This window comes from Falco punctatus (genome assembly GCF_963210335.1).
Source record: "Falco punctatus genome assembly, chromosome: 8".
NCBI lineage: Eukaryota > Metazoa > Chordata > Aves > Falconiformes > Falconidae > Falco > Falco punctatus.
Window position 1 is genome coordinate 11,501,544 of NC_137588.1, and position 18,725 is coordinate 11,520,268.

An 18,725-nucleotide genomic window follows, 5' to 3' on the forward strand; every position below is an offset into this window, starting at 1 on the left:
AATCCTACCTGCGATCTCTCCTGCCTCGGGGAGCTGGAGGGACTGAAGGATGGAAGAAGTGCTGCCGGGAAGCTGGGACATTTCCTGGCAGCCAGAAGACTCCCAAATTTCTCAGTAGAGTCTTTTGTTTCCAGGAGACTCGTAGAAATGAGCCCTGAGCAAGGACAGGATTGCTCCCAGGGGAGCACCTCAGAGTCAGACACACTGCATTGATTTTTCCACCAAGCACAATTTCAAATGGGCATCGCCAGCCCTCTCTGTGCACTTTAGAGAAGCCATTGCATTTGGCAGGCTTGTTTGAAACATGAGGCTCCGCAGCCGTCAGCCAGCGACCATCTAAATGACCCATGCCAAGGCCCTGACTTACAAACCTGGCAGAGAAAAAGACTCACCAACACTGTAACTACATTGGCTTTTTCACCCTCAGTGCAGGAGGCACAGGAAAAAAAAAAGAAAAAAAAAGAAAAATAAACAGAGCTATCTCCAAGGGCTGTGTGCAGGTAAAGTTATTTGGGGTCTGATCAGACAGGGAAACACTCGAAGAGGCAGCTGCACTACATGGCCCTCTCGGGGATTTTCAGGGGTAATTGAGCTCACCAGTTTGGTACAGGATTGCTCAGGGTGGGCACACTGAAGTGGTCTTTCCCCACTGAAATATTTTGTCACCCTCTGCACAGCTTCCCCCTCCTCACCTCTTTGGTTTTCAAAGCACTGCAGTAATTTAACTGGAAATTAAACCTTTCTACATGGTACACGGTGGTTCTTCCATAATATGAATAAATATAGAGTTGAAAAATCTCAGTTTAAAGACTTAATGAAATAAACACTCAACAACTCAGTCCTTACTGATACTTTTACAGCCTGTTATTTGCTACTGAAGCAACTATAAAAGATTTGCCCCACTTATTACAGATAATTTTTCAAAACACAAAGAACAGAGAAAAACTTTAAGATGATGATTTTGAAGGGAAAAGCAGATTCAGATAGCATCAAGGAAACACCTCTCCAACAGATTATTTTTTTCATTATTATTTATTTATTTCCCTCCTACCCCAGTGGTCACTTCAAACCTTGGCAAGAAGGCAGTTGAAAATCCAGAAGGACAACAGAGCTGAGCTGGAGTACGGGCTACATAAGAATGCTCACAATACTACTTAAGGGGAAAAATTCTTAATTCTTCATCAGTCAGGGAAGAAGAAATATACAACTTGATATTGTCGTTGCAGACTGCGGAAAAAAGAAAGGTAGAGCTACTAGAAATACCCACAAACACGTAACGCTAAAAGCACTGTGGCTGTCAACATTTCACAAGTTTGGCCAGCTGAAATCTTGTCAGAAACAAACACTGGCTGGCTAATAAAAATGAACACGGAATGCTTGGTTCCCCTCCCCATTGCAACTGCCGTTATAATTTTCAGTGCATATAAACGGCTGAAGTCAAGTCATCTTCTGCTTATTTATTGCACAGGTACAGAAGCTGACAGCAGCACACGCTACCAAGCTTACAGTTGCCTAATTCTCAGACTCCGATTTCCAAGCTTGTTGTTGGAAGGAATGCCAGCCAAACCGTGGATTTGCCGCAGCTACTGCCAACAGGCTACATAGCTCTGTGCCTGCTGTACTCTCAGTCGCACTGATCAATACTTGTGTTTGGACAGGGTCCGGTAAAGGCAGCCCACGAAAAGACTGGAGTGACATTTTGCAGGATTTCTTTTCCCCCACACTGACTTTGCTAAGACACGTTGATTTGATGTTGCATCTCTTCTCTCATGAGACTCCATGATAGATGGCAGCTAAGATTAGCTAGTGAGCCATTAATTAATTATGCTAATGTTACCTGCATATTCTCCACGCTGACAGTTCTGTGCTCTTGCCAACTTCAGTGGAGCTACTCTGCATGCAGGTGAGGCAGTTTGGACCATTTAGCAGAGAGGTGCTACAAACTTAACTGCTAAGCAAAAACTCGCACAACAAAATCTCACTCCAGAACCAGCACTTTAACTACACTGGTGCGTTCTTTTCCTTATCTGCATACTTTAATTACTTTTACATCCCTTATTTCTTCCAGTTTCACTGAGATGTCATCAAGCATGACACATTTTCACATGATCTTAACTTTACTCAGTGAGCTTTAAATTAGGAAAAAAAAAAATGCTGCCTCTACAATTTTTTGATTCTTCAAAGGTCTTACCTAACATTTAAAACTAATTCTATCTCTGCTACAGTACGATCTCTGAAAATACCCTAATGCTATCTTTGGGAGCACCATCACGTCAGCTACTACAAATGGTAAAAAGCATGTCCTGGGCTAATTTCTGGCAGATTCTTCCCCATAAATACATGCAGGAGAACCAGCTTACAGTAGAAAACCGGAACGCGGCATCTACATCCCACTCCAGCTCTCTATGCCCTCCCCAGGGCCATGGACCCCTAAAAAGGGGGTAGTTCAGTAACTCCAGGGGCAGACTTCCTGATGCAGCTGCCATCCCAATTTAATTCTGTCCTTCCATATGCTGAAGGAACACACTCAATTATTCTGCAACTGAACAAGCAACACAAAGACACTGATGTGAAAATGAAGTATGGAGGTGATAACAGGAAAGGATCTTCAAGGCCATGTGCTGCTCTAGTTTGTTTGGGTGAAAATTCTTCCTTGCATGAAAAAAGTTTCCTCCCCAGGTCAAGGTCAGTAGATCATTCCTTTGCTGAGAATGCTTTTAGCTTCACTTCATAATACTCAGACACACCAGGCAATTACACCAGGCACACAGTGGGAGCAGAAGCATCTCATTGTCTAACAGAGGCATTGTTTATTCATGCTGAAAAAGAGCATAAGACAGAAGAAAGCTTGTTCTGAGGTCCCTCCACCCAAACTCACTTAAGCATCTTTGACTCTCAGTTTCGTGGTCAGAAAACCTTAGAGGCAGGGGCCCTGGAACGCATTACAGCCAACAGAAGCCAATGCTTTTAACTGCAACACAAAACATCTAACTGTAAATAAAAAAAATGGAAATAAGGAGACAAAGAGTTGGAAAACTGATTGGGAATGAGGTTATTTGCAAAGTCTGCTTGCTTCTGTATTTACAGCAAACTTGGCATGGATTAGCTAGTACTAGAATTTTCTTGCCTAGGGCACATCTGGGCGGTGAACTGTTGTGCTGCAAACCTTGGTCCTACAGAAGTGGTAAGATTATTTCATGCCTTTGTATTATTTTCTAACCAACAATGTTATAAACACAGGACTTCTTTTAACTTAAATATACCCCTATGCTTGTATGACTCAAAAATACGCTGTCCACCCACATTTAGCCACCCACCCATATGACCTGTGACTGTATACTCAGGCAAATAAAATAATCTCTCCCTACCTGGAAATGAGAATACCCAGGAATCTTTTGTATTCTTACATGCTCTAGACAGTAAAATCACAATATTTGGGATATAATTTTATCATGTGGTAGCTGTTTCCTGCCAAATCTTTACTCAACCAACCCTACTGCCTACAAAAGAAAAGAAGGCAAGCAGCCACCCCTCCAGCCTGTTCAGGCACAGGGGCAGGAGGGCAGGGAGGACAGAGCCAATATTGAAGGAACCTGAAGCCACAGGAGCTGATTTTGCAGCCCTTGCTTTCAGAGGAAGTTTTTCCCTCAGAAGGGCTTCAACTAAGATCTTGGGATGTGCACTGAAACAGAAACAGGAGTTTATGTGGTCCAGCTTGTACCTTAACTACCGTGATCTTTTTGAAAGTTTAACTTTTAATTCCTTGGGGTTTTGAATTAAGAAAATTCAAGTATCTGAAGTGTGAGGAGGAATCAACTCACTAAGTCACTCAGTCCTTCTGAAATTTTAATCGCAGGACTTGCTGTCACAGCAAAGAACTATTTCAGAGAATTGTTTCCTCCCCAGGCTCCCACAGGTGTATGCAATTACCTGATTCTTGCTACAGGTTGGGTTTAATTTTGCTCTGCTGCCACCCCTTTTCTTCCTACCCTGTGCTGAGGGGTTGGCATATGTACATGAACCAGTGGCATTCTCCTGGGAGAAGGTGAAGAATGAATGAGTTTTGTGGGAGGCATGAAACAAGCCCAGGGTCAGGGAGTAGGGAAGGGTAAGAAAGTTGCATTGGATGAAGAAAGTGCATGTCAAGAATGATAAGATGTGACTGATGAACAAATTCAGTAACTGAGGAAAAAGTCTGGAAAAAACCCAAGCCATGGGGCTGAACGCACATTGCTTTAATATAAAGAGACAGCCAGGGGGAAGGAGGGAAGCTAGGATGTGCCATCTCCAATCAAACCATCCAGCCTAGACTCCTGCCACAAGCAGTGGCCAGCACGAGCTGCTCCACACGAAGAGGCAAGAAGCTCCACAGAGCTTCAGTCTCACATCAGCGTTCTCTCAATGCACAAAGTCTCCACCCGGTGACACTGACCTGCTGATTTCCATCAGAGCCCGGTGCCTACATGTCTATGAAGATCCAGATCATTGTGCTCTTTGCAATACAAGCAGTACATTCAGAAGATACCCTCAAGGAGACTTTCTGGACAAGGGAAATAACCTGTGTCCTTCCATGGACTGCCATCAGAGATTTCCATTAAAAGGATAAAGGACACAAAAAGCACAATGGGATATAGGACATGCAGAGCACTGACGGAGACAGAAAATTCATGCGTACATTTATCAGCTCAGGTGATTCAGATGTCTTTTTTGAGAGGTATGCAGGATCCAACATACGACTCATCTTGAATTTCTCTGTATTTTCTCTTTTGCAAAGTCTTTCAGCAGCACTAAAGATTATGTTGGTTTAGGATGCCTGAAAGCATTAACTATTAATCACAAATGAAATAAAGTAGACCTGGAAAAGGTACAAAGAGCTCAATGAAGATGATAAAAGATCTGAAGAAGCTTCTATGCAAGAACTGACTAGACAGGCTATAACTCTTCATCCTGGCAAAGAAGGGAATGGGCCAGATATTTATAAAAACACATGCAGCACAGAGAAGAAAAGCAGGGAAGAGAAAACAGTCACTCCCTCCACAAAGAGCTATGGTGCATCAGCCAGAACTCTCTGGTGGCAGGCTCCCTGCAAAAAAATGGTGGTTCTTCCCACTGTAGGAAATTCCATGGTGCAGGGGATGGTGCACAATACAAGTTCGCATAGGTTAAAAAGCAGCTGCTGAATTTTTCTTCCATTAATTTGCCCATGGTTTCTCAATTTGAGAGCCTTTTCTGGAAAAGGAATGTTTTTACCATGTAAGTAATATCTAGATCTAACGTGGCTTAGAGGCTTTACCTCCTATTTTAATATTGACTTTAAGTAATTGCGTGGTTTCCTGTCATAGGTTTTTAAAGGCAACTCTTCCCCATCAAGTGTGATGGAATGTCACAGACCCTTGATGAGTGTTACGTTTAGCAAACTCTACATGAAAATGCACTGTATGACATAGACTGTATTGCACAGTAAATGAAAAACACCTATTACACAGCCAGACTCTAGCAAACGAACAGTTTTGTTGGTCTGCTAAGTTTCTAACTGAAACACGACTTTACACCCCAGACACGTACTCTACCAAATCCCTCTGCTGATGCAGCAAAACCAGGCTCTGCAGGTTACGTCTTGCCACTTGCGTGGGACTGGTTCACCAGATGAAGAAAGAAGATGCTAATTTGTAAGCTGCTCTGCAGAATCAACCTGACCACCTTATGCTGAAAATCTACAGACAGCACACGGTGACACTGAGCTAATGGTTAGGCTGGGGACATCAACAGGAAGATAAACTGAGAAAAGTGTTCTAGAGTAGGGGTGACGCTGAAGAGAATAGGCACACGAACAGCTAGGAAGACAGATGGCCCTTCCAGAAGGACCAGGTTATGTATCCAGGGCCGCCGCTTGTAAGAGGTCTTAGACTATATGTAAATGTTTTATAGATGAGATGCTCAAAGCTGCACAGCATAAGCAAAGTCTTGTGTGTTTTCTTTTTCATTTAGGGCAAGCAGTCGGAAACACATGCCCCACCACTGAACTCAACTCTGACCCAGAGGGGCTGTCTCTGGTTGAAAAGATGATTCATTCAGTCTGCTAGAAGGGCTGAATGAATAGGCAGTATTCAGACTGCAGAACGCTTATCACTTGGGATTCCCTCAAAATTTAGGTCTGACATGACTGGGTCAGTAACCACGCGCTTTTGTTCCTCGCTCCTTGAACAGCAATGTCTCTTTGCATCCTTCAGCGGTTCCCTCAAATCAGGTCGATTTTTATGGCTTGCTAATTATTACTGCTAGAATTCTGCCAGGCTTCAGGATGAAAAGACGTGTATTTCTGAAAGCTCAGGGCACAAAACTTACAGAATAAATCACCGTCTGTCTGGCAGCAACAAAATCCAGCCATGGCAGCCACTTAAATATACGCATCTGGATAGTGCTGAACTTTATTTGTTTAGGAATGGAAAGTTTTCTTCCGCTTTTGTTGACAGAGCATATTAAAGACTGCCAAAAATGCAAAGAGAAAAATAAGTAACTGTCAGAAACTGGATTTTGTCTAGAGGTGCATCAACATGTATCACACATACAAAGCTATTTGACATTCAGATCGCACCGTTATACCTCAGGAGGCTGGCTGTGAAAGAAATGAGAGATGACTGCATAATCGTAGCTAGGGCCCCTTCTGCATATGTACTAAGCTACTGCCCAGTTCAACAAACATGCTTCATGCTTCCTGCTCCCTCTGCCTAGATCATCCCAGTCTCCACTGCATCACCCCCCTGTCGCAGCCCAGGCATTGCCCACGTGGGCTCCAGCCCCTCACCCAGGCCCTGTCCATGTTTGCTGTCCAGACCACAGATTTCACCACTGCAAACTGTGAAAGTTTTATCCTCCTCATACCAAGGCCCACTTTCAGATTGCCTCCTGCAGGTTTCATGCCAAGCAGCAGTTTCCTCATTCCCATTCCTCTATTAACTCCAGTTTTCCTTCCTGGACTTCTCATCCAGTCCCTCACTTGCATCCAGCTCGTTCCTTACCCATCCGTACCCTTCTCCATACATCCTTTATCAGAGCTCTCTTCTGCCCTGGATCCCCTGCTTCTGCAAGTTCCTGGCCATGTTTTCTAATTTTGGTTGCCTCTGCCTTTGAAAGTGTGGACTTTCTCCTTTCTCAGCAACTATAAGCAAAGGAGAGGCAGCTTATTATTATTTTTTTTTTCCACTCACAGTGATACGATGTGACATGACATAAATTGGGCTGGTCAGGCTCAGGGAGGTTGGAAGCAGCAGAGGCTCTAGCAAGTCTCTCCTGACCCTCCGCAAACTTTCAAATGATATGTTGTCCCTTCCTCCACAACCAGGATGCTAAAAGAACTTTGCAGACAAGATCTTGAGTTAAAACAGCAAACCTGGCTTCCTCAACCCAGCCTGGGAAGGCAGCCTTGCTCCAGGAAAGGGTGGCTTGGACCAAAACATGTGCCTAAGAGAGCAAGACAAGCCTGACTGCCAGAGAGGAAAGGTGCAGCCTAAACCACAAAAAGTTTGGCAAAGTGGTAATAGAAACAGGGTCTTACAATGGAAAGTAGCAAGCCACCTCAGCTGGCAGCCTCACCTATAACACCACAATCAGTAAATGGAGCGTGTGTGAAGAGATGTGTATGTTATGCTCAGGGGTGCGCTGACAGGTAAGATCGCTGTATCCGTAGTGATGGCAAGTGAAGCAATGGTAGTACTGCAGGCCAGAGTCTGATGGTCTAATTTGAAGCACAGGGTGTAAAGAGACCTGGAAAGACTTTTCCAGAGATGCAGACAACCCTTCTTTGCATCCCCAAAAGAAAGTATAGGTTCAATTAGGGGAAAGCGTAAGAGCTCCCAACAAAAGCATCTCAAAGGCTTTGCTATACACTCTTGACCAGCAAAGAGTTGTCAGCCATTCAGATCTGGGTGCTATTCCTGCCCAAACTCCTGCTACTGGTGGAGTGGCTTGGGAAGAGCCAGCTTGGATGCTGGGACTGCAAAGAAAATGGCTTTGGACCATCTGGGTGCCTCTTGCTGAAGGTAATATTGCATCCATGTCTCCTGTTGTGGGTCCCGTAATCTCTGGTCCTTTCTTCCAGCGTTGCCACCACTACATGTCTGAGCCCCAGCTGCCCTCCCCAGGCAGGTCCCAGCCAGCCAAAGGAGCACACCATGCTGGGACCTCCCCTAATCTCTTCTCTCAGCAAGCTAGTGCTGAGTAACAGGCAGCAAGATACTTGTCCCAGATCCTGTCTTAAAGGTGTAAAAGGGCCTGAATTTACTCAGCCTGGGCCCTGAGCTGAGGTTTGTCCTGGCCAGAACTCAGGATACAGCCAAAAAAAGTCATACTGAGGTTCCTTGCAGCCCACGGGACAGACCACACGTAGAACGGCAGCGCACCTTGTTCTGGAGTGCAGATACCTCTTTACCTCCAAAAATGCTCTGAAGCGATAAAACCACCACTACTTTCTCTGCATTTAGACTTACACCATAGGGAACAGAACAGCCCCAACATCAAATGCTGGGCACCCCTACAAAACTGTGAAGAACGTGCCCATGAAGAAACAGGCGCTACATTCAGTAAGGTACAAAGTGGCCGCCCCAGCACCAAGGTGTCCCTCTTCAGTCTCGTTCCTTTCCTACCCCAGCTCTGGGCACAAGAGAAGACATACGTCAGCCCACATCTAGCCTCACACCAATCTTTGAAACTCCCCTATGGCCAGTGCTAAACCCTCACAGACTGGTTCAGGCATTCAATTCCTGACTAATTTACGGTCTGTGGAAACCTCCCACCCCACACGTGACTTCTACACTGTATTAGGCTGAGCTGGCATGTGAGGGCATTTTTCCAGGGGACAGTATAGAGGTATTTTCCAGTATCACTGGGTACCCTACGTAAGCCTTGTTCAGGAACAAAGAAATGATGAAAACCACTTTTTTTAAAAAAACACAATACTTGCATATTATAAAAAGGAGGACTCTGCTACTGTCCTTTTAGCTGTTATCAGTTTGAAATGAAGCTGTTAACGTTTTACGTAAGTAAGGCTGCAGCACAAAATAGCAGAATAAAACCCTAAAGCTCCTTTTCGTGAAGTACTGCTAGGATTCAAACCCTACTGTGTGCATGCCAATTGGCAGAGATTTTCAGTGAGGATTTACTCCGGTGCTTTGTCAGTATTCTCCAGGAATATTACAAAAGTCAGAAGATTTTTCTTGAAGCAAATTTTTACTTGTCCTTCAAAGATGCACCTTCTTTGATACAGAAGGATTTGATGTGGGAGGATACTCCAAAAATGCAGACCTCAGCACACTCAAATTTTCTTTAAATTCCTGAACATTTTAGAGGGGCTTTACTTGGTGAAGTGGGAATTGTTAATATTACGCTAATAAAAATTACAATATCCACATCATTATATTTGACATAAAGCCCAGGGTCAAGTGCAAAGAATTACCATTTAAAAGATACAGTTGATATTTCAAACACAACCATTCAAATGATACACTGCTTTGAAGAATATATTGCACTTTACTTTGTTGTACTGCTTCCAAGGAGCATTGCTCATAACTATTTGCAGTTTCTGAAACGAGGGTGGTATTCTTCCTTTTTCCACAGCAAGAAATGACTATTGAGACAACGTGGTTTTAAATAGAAAGCTTTCTATTTCTTTCTATCAATACTCAATGAACACAAAGGTGACAGCAAGTTACTGTAGAATCCATTCTCTCCATATAGCTAATATTTCCTTGCCTTCTTTGTTTCCTAGTAAAAAAACGAAGTGGCTCTATCTTCTTTGGCTCTTGACCTTTTACTGCTTTCTCTGATGGTTTACCTGTTCAGAATCCCAGGAGGTCTTAACATGAAAGATTTCCAAAATGAACAGAGATATTTATGAACACTGTCCAATGTTCTCCTTATCACATCAGAACAATCTGCCATGGCAAGAGAGGAGCAGAACGAGTTCACATTAGTGACGATCAGTACAGCATTCAGAGCCTTCTGCTCAAATCCCAGACAATTTCTCAATCAGTGGTATGGAAAATGGTCAGGGAAAACACTCTGAAGACATGGCATTAAGATAATTGTCACTCCAGCTCTTCTTCAAACTCCAGATAAAAAGATTCATCACAACTTAATTTCTAACATCCATTCTTCCATTTCAGCAACTGCTGAACAAGGATGTTACAAGAGCATAAAAACATGGGGCAGCAGCAAAGCCCAGTGCTGTAGCCATGCTAGAAAATACGTTAAGGTCCCTGGACTGTCCCATCTCTGCAAATCATTGTGAAGTGCTTATGCAAGACCAAATTAGACAGGAAAGGGCACAACTGGGCTTTTATACACTAAAGTGAATAACCAGCCCCTTTGCAGCAAAAAGTCTAAGCATCCAACACATTGTTCTTGAGGAGGAGTAAGAGCAGAGCAGTCCGGCCTCGCTGCAAAGCAGATCAATACCTGTGTGGAAGACCAGGGAGCCGAGGAGAGCTTTCTTTCCCATAGCCGAGACACCTCTGTCTTTTCCCAACCCCTAACTGCAGCATTTGCCTTACTGGCAATCCTGGTATTTCTGAACCCCCCCCCCTTTCAACACTTTAATGAAAGCGTGGGCTTGGCCATACTGACAGAGCCAGACCCGCCTGTTGTGTGTGGGGAGATCACCGCGGTGCATTAACCATCCCCGACATACAGCTCCTGGGACAAGGCTGTAGGTTCTGCTACAGGTAAGCCAGGCAGGGACATTTCGGGTGTTACAGGGTTAAATCCTATACTGTTCAGGTCCTAATAGGCAGGTTGCAGTAAAATAAATTTAAAAAAAATAATAATCACTGGAACATCATTTCCACACATATTTAAGAGCAGGAAACAGCCCATCTCATTGTAAATCAACTTCTTCCTCGGCAGCCAGGAGGGAACTGTATCTTACATTTTCTGACAACCCCACAGGATTACTGACTTGTATTCCCTCGATCACTGCATATCTGCAGGACTGCAAATATACTGCAGTATAAATTCATTAACTGTAACACGGAATGCATCAAACGCAATTGAACACATTTCCATGACACATGGCAAAGCAGCGGACCATCTAGCGATTGGACATGACTGCCTCGTTTCCGTGAGTTAGCATGTTTCAGCCATGTGGTGCTCTCAAGATCAATTCGTTAACAGAAAGTGAAACATTCAATTCAGACCCAACTTGATTTCATTTTAACCCCTTCCTCCTGCTTTTTTCTGCATCTATTCATACATAGAAAAACAAATGACAACTCATACAGCATTCCAGTTTCTCATGCATTTTCATATGTGTTTCGATGGGAGCTCATGTTCATGATAGTGAATCAAAACATCTGTCAATAAAACTCCCCTCTCAGGAATTACAAACATGACATAACTGTGATGCCAGAATACATCTAAAAGAATGAAAAAGCAGTGTAAGGAGTGCATTACACTTTAATGGCACCCTCTTTAGAGAAAAGACAACAATAGAACCTGGCAAAAGATTTTCTGCATTCAGCAACACCGCCTTCCATTTTACTTCCCTTGTCATCTGCACCAGAAACACTGAAAACCCAGCATCGCTGCAGTTGTAATGACTTAACACCCACCTCAAGCACATACAGAAAAAAACCCTAATTTTGTAGGCTTCAGTGCTTTTAAATTATGTTTGTTACCATGAGAACTTGATCAAAATGCCACCCTCAAGCTTGCAGAAGGGGGGGAAAACAACAACAACAACAAAAAGAATCTACTTTTAATCAGTGGTAGTACACTTGCTGCATTGCAGCATTTTCATAAGCTTCACAACCTTCTGCAGTGAGAGGCAGCAGAGATGCCCAGACAGATATATTTTGCTGAACACTTTATTCTGGAAAAAATATAGCTGACAGCATGGTTGTCATCCAGTACTATTATGCAATGTTCCATGAATGGAAGATAAAGCACACATACATGTTCTGCACCATGTTACAAGGCTTGATTTGAAAACTAGACAATTACACATATATACAAGCCGGGTGCAACTCTGACAGCTGCTCAGGACAATATTTTTTTTTTTTTTGTGATAGCAGAGATAAACCAAAGCTATGAAACACTTCAGTTTCTTCTCCATCTTATCCATTTGCTAGCTTTATAAATTTAGGTTGATTTTTATGTATCTATATTTCTGGAAATTTCAAAGATAACACTGTATCATCTAGGCTTTTTTTTTTTTTTTCTTTTTAATTTACAATCTCATCACCTTTGGATTAATGGTTATGGACACTGCTTTACTGCAGTTTGACTAGGAGCCATAGTTTGCAGAACAAGCACCCCAAGCCTGCAGCCACTTCACAGGAGGTAATTAGCAGCGTAGCTGAATCAAGAGCCAGTAATAAACTACATAAAGTAGCTTGTTCAGCTGTCTATGTGTTTAATGCTGCAGCTGACAGACTACAGGAATGACATGCAGCAATGGTGGGCTAGGATGGAGGGAGAGTTTCACACCTCTGATCAGAATAACTTACTAGCCACTTACTCAAGGAGTCATCTCACAGCTCTCCCTTAACAAAGATGTCCTTTGCAGACAACACCAAGTTGCGGGGGAGCATTGATCTGCTGGAGGGCAGGCAGGCTCTGCAGAGGGATCTGGACAGGCTGCACCAATGGGCCAAGGTTCCATGGTAAAAGGTTCAACCAGGCTCAGTGCTGGGTCCTGCACCTGGGTCACACCAGCCCCACGCAGCGCTGCAGGCTTGGGGCAGAGCGGCTGGGAAGTGCCTGGTGGGAAAGGCCCTGGGGGTGCTGGGTGACGGTCTGCTGAACATGGGCCAGCAGTGTGCCCAGGTGGCCAAGGCGGCCAGCAGCATCCTGGCTTGTACAAGAAACAGCGTGGCCAGCAGGACCAGGGCAGTGATTGTCCCCCTGTACTCGGCACTGGTGAGGCCGCACCTCAAATGCCGTGTTCAGTTTTGGGCCCCTCACTGCAAGAGGGACGTAGGGGTGCTGAGCGTGTCCAGAGAAGGGCAACGGAGCTGGGGAAGGGTCTGGAGCACAAGTCAGATGAGGAGCGGCCGAGGGAACTGCGGGTGTTTAGTCTGCAGGAGACTCAAGGGGGACCTTATCACTCCCTACAGCTACCTGACAGGAGGCTGTAGGCAGGTGGGGGTCGGTCTCTTCTCCCAGATAGCTAGTGACAGGACAGGAAGAAACAGCATCGAGTGCCAGGGGAGGTTTAGATTGGATATTAGGGAAAAATTTCTTCACTGGAAGGGTGGTGAAGCATTGGAACAGGCTGCCCAGGGATGCGGTGGAATCACCATCCCTGGAGGCATTTTAAAAATGCATAGGTGTGGTGCTTAGTGCCATAGTTTAGTGATGGATTTGATAGTGCTGGGTTAACGGTTGGACTTGGTGATCACAACGGTCTCTTCCAACCGAAATTCTATGATTCTATGACATATCTACACATCTACAGGAAGGAAACGACCACTGTTCTCACTAAGACATCAGCCAGACTGTATCCCATTTAAGGTGAGAACAGAATGAATTTCCCTGTGAAAGACAAATCACCCTCTTGAGGATACTGTCCATGCCAGAGCATTAGGCATCCTTTAGACTTCAAACAAACCAGCTCCAAGAGGAAAAATCTATCAGCCAGAGAGAGATGGCATGCCCTATGCCAGAAACCCTGGCTACCATCTTCTCAAGAGGAAAATAAATGTAAAGTGAGTTGAAAGAAGGGGAAAAAATAGACCTTCAGTGAAGTAGACCCAGTTCCTCACTTGCATCTTTACAGGTCTATCCATTTTGAATGTTATGTGTAATGTGTGTATTTGCAGCTGTACTTTGACCTGTCATGAGTTAAGCATCACAGATGATAGTGTTCTTCACCAGAGGAGGTGACAAATCCAGGAAGCAGCAGCAGGGAAAAGCTCAGGCTGTACAGGGAGATTGTACCACCTAGGCCAGAGAGGTACAAACATCTTCCAGTGACACTGGATGCTCACAGCTGTGCAGTAAAATACAAGTGTACTGCTTGCTAGAACTTAAAAGGTCAGACGGGGAGTGTGTCATACCCCCTATTAGGCAAGGTCCTAAAGGAGATTTTTTTTTTAAATCACTGTCAATCAATATTCTGGGTAAGAATTCTATGCAGCATCCATCACAAGTGATTTCAGTGAGGTCAAGAGAACTACCTTGACTAACTCACCTCCAAATCTGGCACCCACCGAATGCCTGGAGCTCCCACCTCAACCTCTCCCTGCTCCCACACACATACAGGACTGACTCCCACCAATTTCCATGGGATATACACCATGAAGCCAAAACATGAGCAAAGCTTGACCCTATATACAGAAGACAATGGGCATATCATGCCTGAGGGTGGAACATGGTGCAAAGAGATTTGACAAAAGACGTATGAGGTGGGACACAAAGAGCAACCAGAGTTACAATAGCCATGGTTGAGCTCTGTATTACCTGCTTTCAGGCCCAGGACACGTAACACTGTGGATGGGCCAGTTTAGCCCAGCAGGACCAGCTCAGACAGCCCCTTGGATCAATGGCATCACTTTTCTATTTTTTATCTCCTTTCCTTCTGTTTTTTCTTCCTGCTAACTGTAGTGAAACCAGGATCACATTCCCATAGGGTTGCAAAGAGAGGACAAAGAATGTTACGATTATCAGTGACGATAAACAAAACTTCTCTCCTTTGTGTTCCAGGAAAAGCTTGGCTTATTCTTCATAGACATGGATTTTCCAGGAAATTAATAACGTTAGCAATTATAAGGTTCTTTAAATAAAGAGATTTTGCTTTTACTATCTATAGACTGCTGAGACTATGATTGTCTCACCTCTTCTCTGGATTATTGTTAATTTATTATTTGCTGGCAACTTAATCTTCTTCCATTAGGCATTAGCTGCATAGAATTTCCTAAAATTGACCAAAGGATGAAGAAATTCATGCACTGATTTAAGTACCTTCAAGATTACCTCCCTCAAATAGAGGTTTTCTTTCTCCTACCACTGTGGTATAATATAGGTATTCCTATAATCACGAGGATCCTTCGAAAAGCAGAACAGTTTTATGGTTAAGGCACCAAGATGCAAGATTCAGGCCAGGGCTCTGCTGTTTACCTGCTCCATGACCTTGAACTTTTGGATAAATAAGCTGTGCCTCAGTTCTCCCAGCTGTAAAACACGGATTATAATGTTCACACTGTCTGTAACTTGACTATTTATGCTGCAAACCCTTCAGGGCAAGGGCTGTCTCTTCCCATATGTGCAAGGAGGCTCTGGCTCCCAACCAAAGCCTTTGCATCCAGACCTCAAAAAGTTTTGCTCAAGAAGGGACATTTATCAGACACAGCATCTGCCTGGAGGCAGGATAACAAAGTTGCAGCCACAAAAAGGAGACCCCAAAGGAGAGGACTGCAACATTAGCCACTGGCACCAGAGCCAGAGTTGCTTCTTGAGCATGTTGGGGAAGCAGAGGAATCTGGGACACCATGTGCCTGCTTCACAGCTCTGGGGACAGAGGCAGCCTTCAGCTTTGGCTGTTTCACAGCTCTAGCCCCTGAGAGCCTAGAAGCTCAGCTCAGACCCCTGGTGCTGCTGAAAGGGGCCCTGATCTCTTAAAACTCTCAATGATCAGGCAGGACTATCAAGAATAGCCACAGTTTAAAATATGTACGTGAAGCCTCTGATGAAAGTTGCAGCCCACAGACTACATTAAGGAGCCCCTGCTGTTGATGCTAGCATAAAAACAAATAAAAATGCAGATTCTTATTTCAACTCTGTAGGACTGCTGGCCTGACCAACTGGGTTGTCTCTAAATGGCTTAACTCTTCCCCCCTCTTTCCTCCAGAGATCTATATAAAGCTTTTTGCATTTCTACTTCTGATGGATGCTCATTTCCAAAAATACTTTTACAAAGAGCTGCCTTTGGTAGAAATTAAAAATGTGACACCATGTAGTGCCAGAATGCATTTAAGACCACATAAATCACAAGGTACGCATCGAGTCCCTGATGCCAACCTGCCTCCACAACTACATGCCAGGTACTTAAAATTTCTCCCTGACATTAAACCAGTATTGTCAACCCCAGCTCAATTCTGCCGGTTAACTCGGCTGAAGCTGTGTGAATGTACAAGCAACCCAAAAATACGTGCTCCCTAATTCTCTCATTGTGTTTGTGCTCTGGTTTCCTGTCTCTGCCTGTCTGCTGTGTCTATCCCCAATTATGAATCACACCAGCCAGCTCCTATCATGTTTGACAGAAGATGTTAAGCTCCTACCTTTCACCATAGGAAATCCACAGATGGGTAGAGGAGAGATAAGATATTAACGCCTCTATGAAGGGAAATGCAAGGAGAAGAGCTCAGCCCTTATTTCTTCTGATTATCAGTGTCCTGGCGGTCTAATCAGATGTGGAGCTCACATGCAACCATAGCATATGCTCTTTCTGGCCTGATTAACTGTCTAAGCAAAGACAGGTAGAGGATGAAACAGGTGCTGGTTAACCTACAGTGGGAAGTCACAGCAGAGAGGACATAGAAAGTTGCTGAGACAATGCTACGTGGAACTCGAACTCAGGAGACCCCAAAGGTCTGAGGAGTAAATGGAGATAATTTGGTTCAGAATCAGAAAAAATTCAGGGGAAGAGAGCTGAGGGTGCAGGGAAGAACCAAGTGCTGTGGGTGTGAAGGATCAAAGCAGAGAGCGTGAATCTTTCACAGGGAAGCAAGGAGATGAGAACACTAGTGGTACCTGGTACCACAGGAAGGGAACACAGGGGCTGGAGAGTTAGGTGTAGGCTGCAGGTAGTGTGGTGTAAAAGGTCAGGAGTTGTGAGTAGAGTGCCCACACTAGATACCACCCCCCCCCAAAAAAAAATAATACAAATTATTTTAGTTTACAAAATAGTTTAATTGGCAACACCGTTTCCAGCATTGAGCTGAACTCTAACCAAGAGGGAGATCTGATCTCAGGCATTTCAAAGTACGGATTTGCTCTGAAAGGTACAGGCACATTTCAGACTGTGAGAGAAGGCACTTTCATGACTTTACCACCTCCTCCTCACTCAGGCCAGAAAATAATAGCTTTTCTCATCTTAATTTGCTGGGTTTATTGCTACCTGAAGCCAGATATCTAAACACTCAGAACCTGGGGGGAAAAAAGGGGGCATGGGGGTCTAATTCCATTTTAAGTCCAACATTTAGATTAGTTTTTAATGGAGCTGAATTATTTTTCCTGTTCCGTTACTTACTACGCTGGCCAATAAGCAGGAATATGGAGCTGCAATAGTGAACTTTTGCTGTATTAGAGAGAAAAATATTCCCAACAGAAAACATGCTAAAACAGCAGAGAGACTAGAGATTAAGTTGGCCACATGTATTTTACAGCTCATAATACACTGGATTTTAAGTAAAAACAAAGAAAAAAAAAGTAAAATAGGATTAGATCCCTTGTAGCGGCATAATGTATATGTTTTCATGCTGATACATCCCAGGTGAACTGCATCACATGGGTATGGTTTTCCATCTACAACTTCCCAGCATGAACTACGGGGTCTCTAAGCTACTAATTACACTGACAAACACGGTCCTCACCAGCGTGCTTGTCTGGCTGCTTATACCTCCACACCTCTTTGTAGATTTGACTGTAAGCTCTTCAGGGTCTGGAACAACTCTGCTGTTTGAGCACACAGCATCTAACACAACAGTGACCTAATCCAGACTTGGACACCTAGTTTTTAATATTATGGTAGCTAGAGCCATGAATCACGGAGCATTAACAAGAATCACAGCAAAGCTGTTGCACACATATCTAGTTCCCAGGCATGCTGCCACTAACCCCAGACTCGATCCTGTTGTGTCTAATTCTGTTTTCATTACACTCATTAAATGGAAATATAATTCTTCCATGTTCTGACAATTTTTAGCAGCAAAACTGATGCAAGAATAATTGTATAAGCAAGCAAAATAATATTTTTTTTGCGCACAAGAAGTCATAACTAAAATAAGGACACTGGGGAGTTATTATTAAGAGTACACTGCAGAAAAATCTTACAGACTGGTAACATCATGAATTAATTATTGAGGAAGGACTACTGATCAAAGTGCCTTGCAACCTACCCCAGATATTTCACACAGACATGGCAAAAGGCACAACAACAGGCAATCTTACAATTTTGTTACAAAAACATCCCGAAGCCTTCTGATTTGGAATTCCAGGATGATATGGAAAACAAAGAGAACAAGATGTGTCTGTAATGTCAGGATCTCACTTTTCCTGTGCAGACCACACTTGTACATGAATAGAATCACATATTACATCGCTCGCTCTGCATAATTATTGCAGCTGCCCAATGGCTAGTGTCACGGCCAGAGCCCCGGCTGAACAACAGCTTCCTGCTTCAGAAGGGATTCAAAATGAGGGAAAAAAATGACTCATCTTAAGGATGACAACTAGACTATTTTTTGGTCACGATTATAAAGAGTTTTCTTTCATCAACTGTGCTGGAAAGAACATTACGATTCAAACATCTGTTCTCCTCATAAGTTTCATTCCTCAATACAATGAATCTGTGCCCCTCACACTCCTCTCATGGAGAACGCTCACAGCACTCCCATTACTCCCACTGTTTTTCAAAAGCGTGTTTACTAACACAACTGCTTAAATACACGAAACTCAGGCTTCATTCTGAGTGTCGTTTCCCAGCACTGAATGTAACAGGGTTGTGATGCTCA

The 18,725-nt window shown here is 43.8% G+C and overlaps 1 protein-coding gene across 39 annotated transcripts in view; it reads right to left on the minus strand.

Moving 5' to 3' along the window:
* Window positions 1-18,725, minus strand: part of MAP2 (microtubule associated protein 2) — a 242,159-nt gene that overhangs the window by 78,348 nt on the left and 145,086 nt on the right. Inside the window, exon 1 of one of the 39 annotated variants that reach the window (XM_080398350.1) lies at window positions 9-18,400. The exons of the other annotated variants lie outside the window; for them this stretch is intronic. The gene's annotated coding sequence lies outside the window, so the exon portion shown is untranslated. Of the gene's footprint in view, window positions 1-8; window positions 18,401-18,725 lie in introns of those variants that run through there. 39 annotated transcript variants of the gene reach the window in all.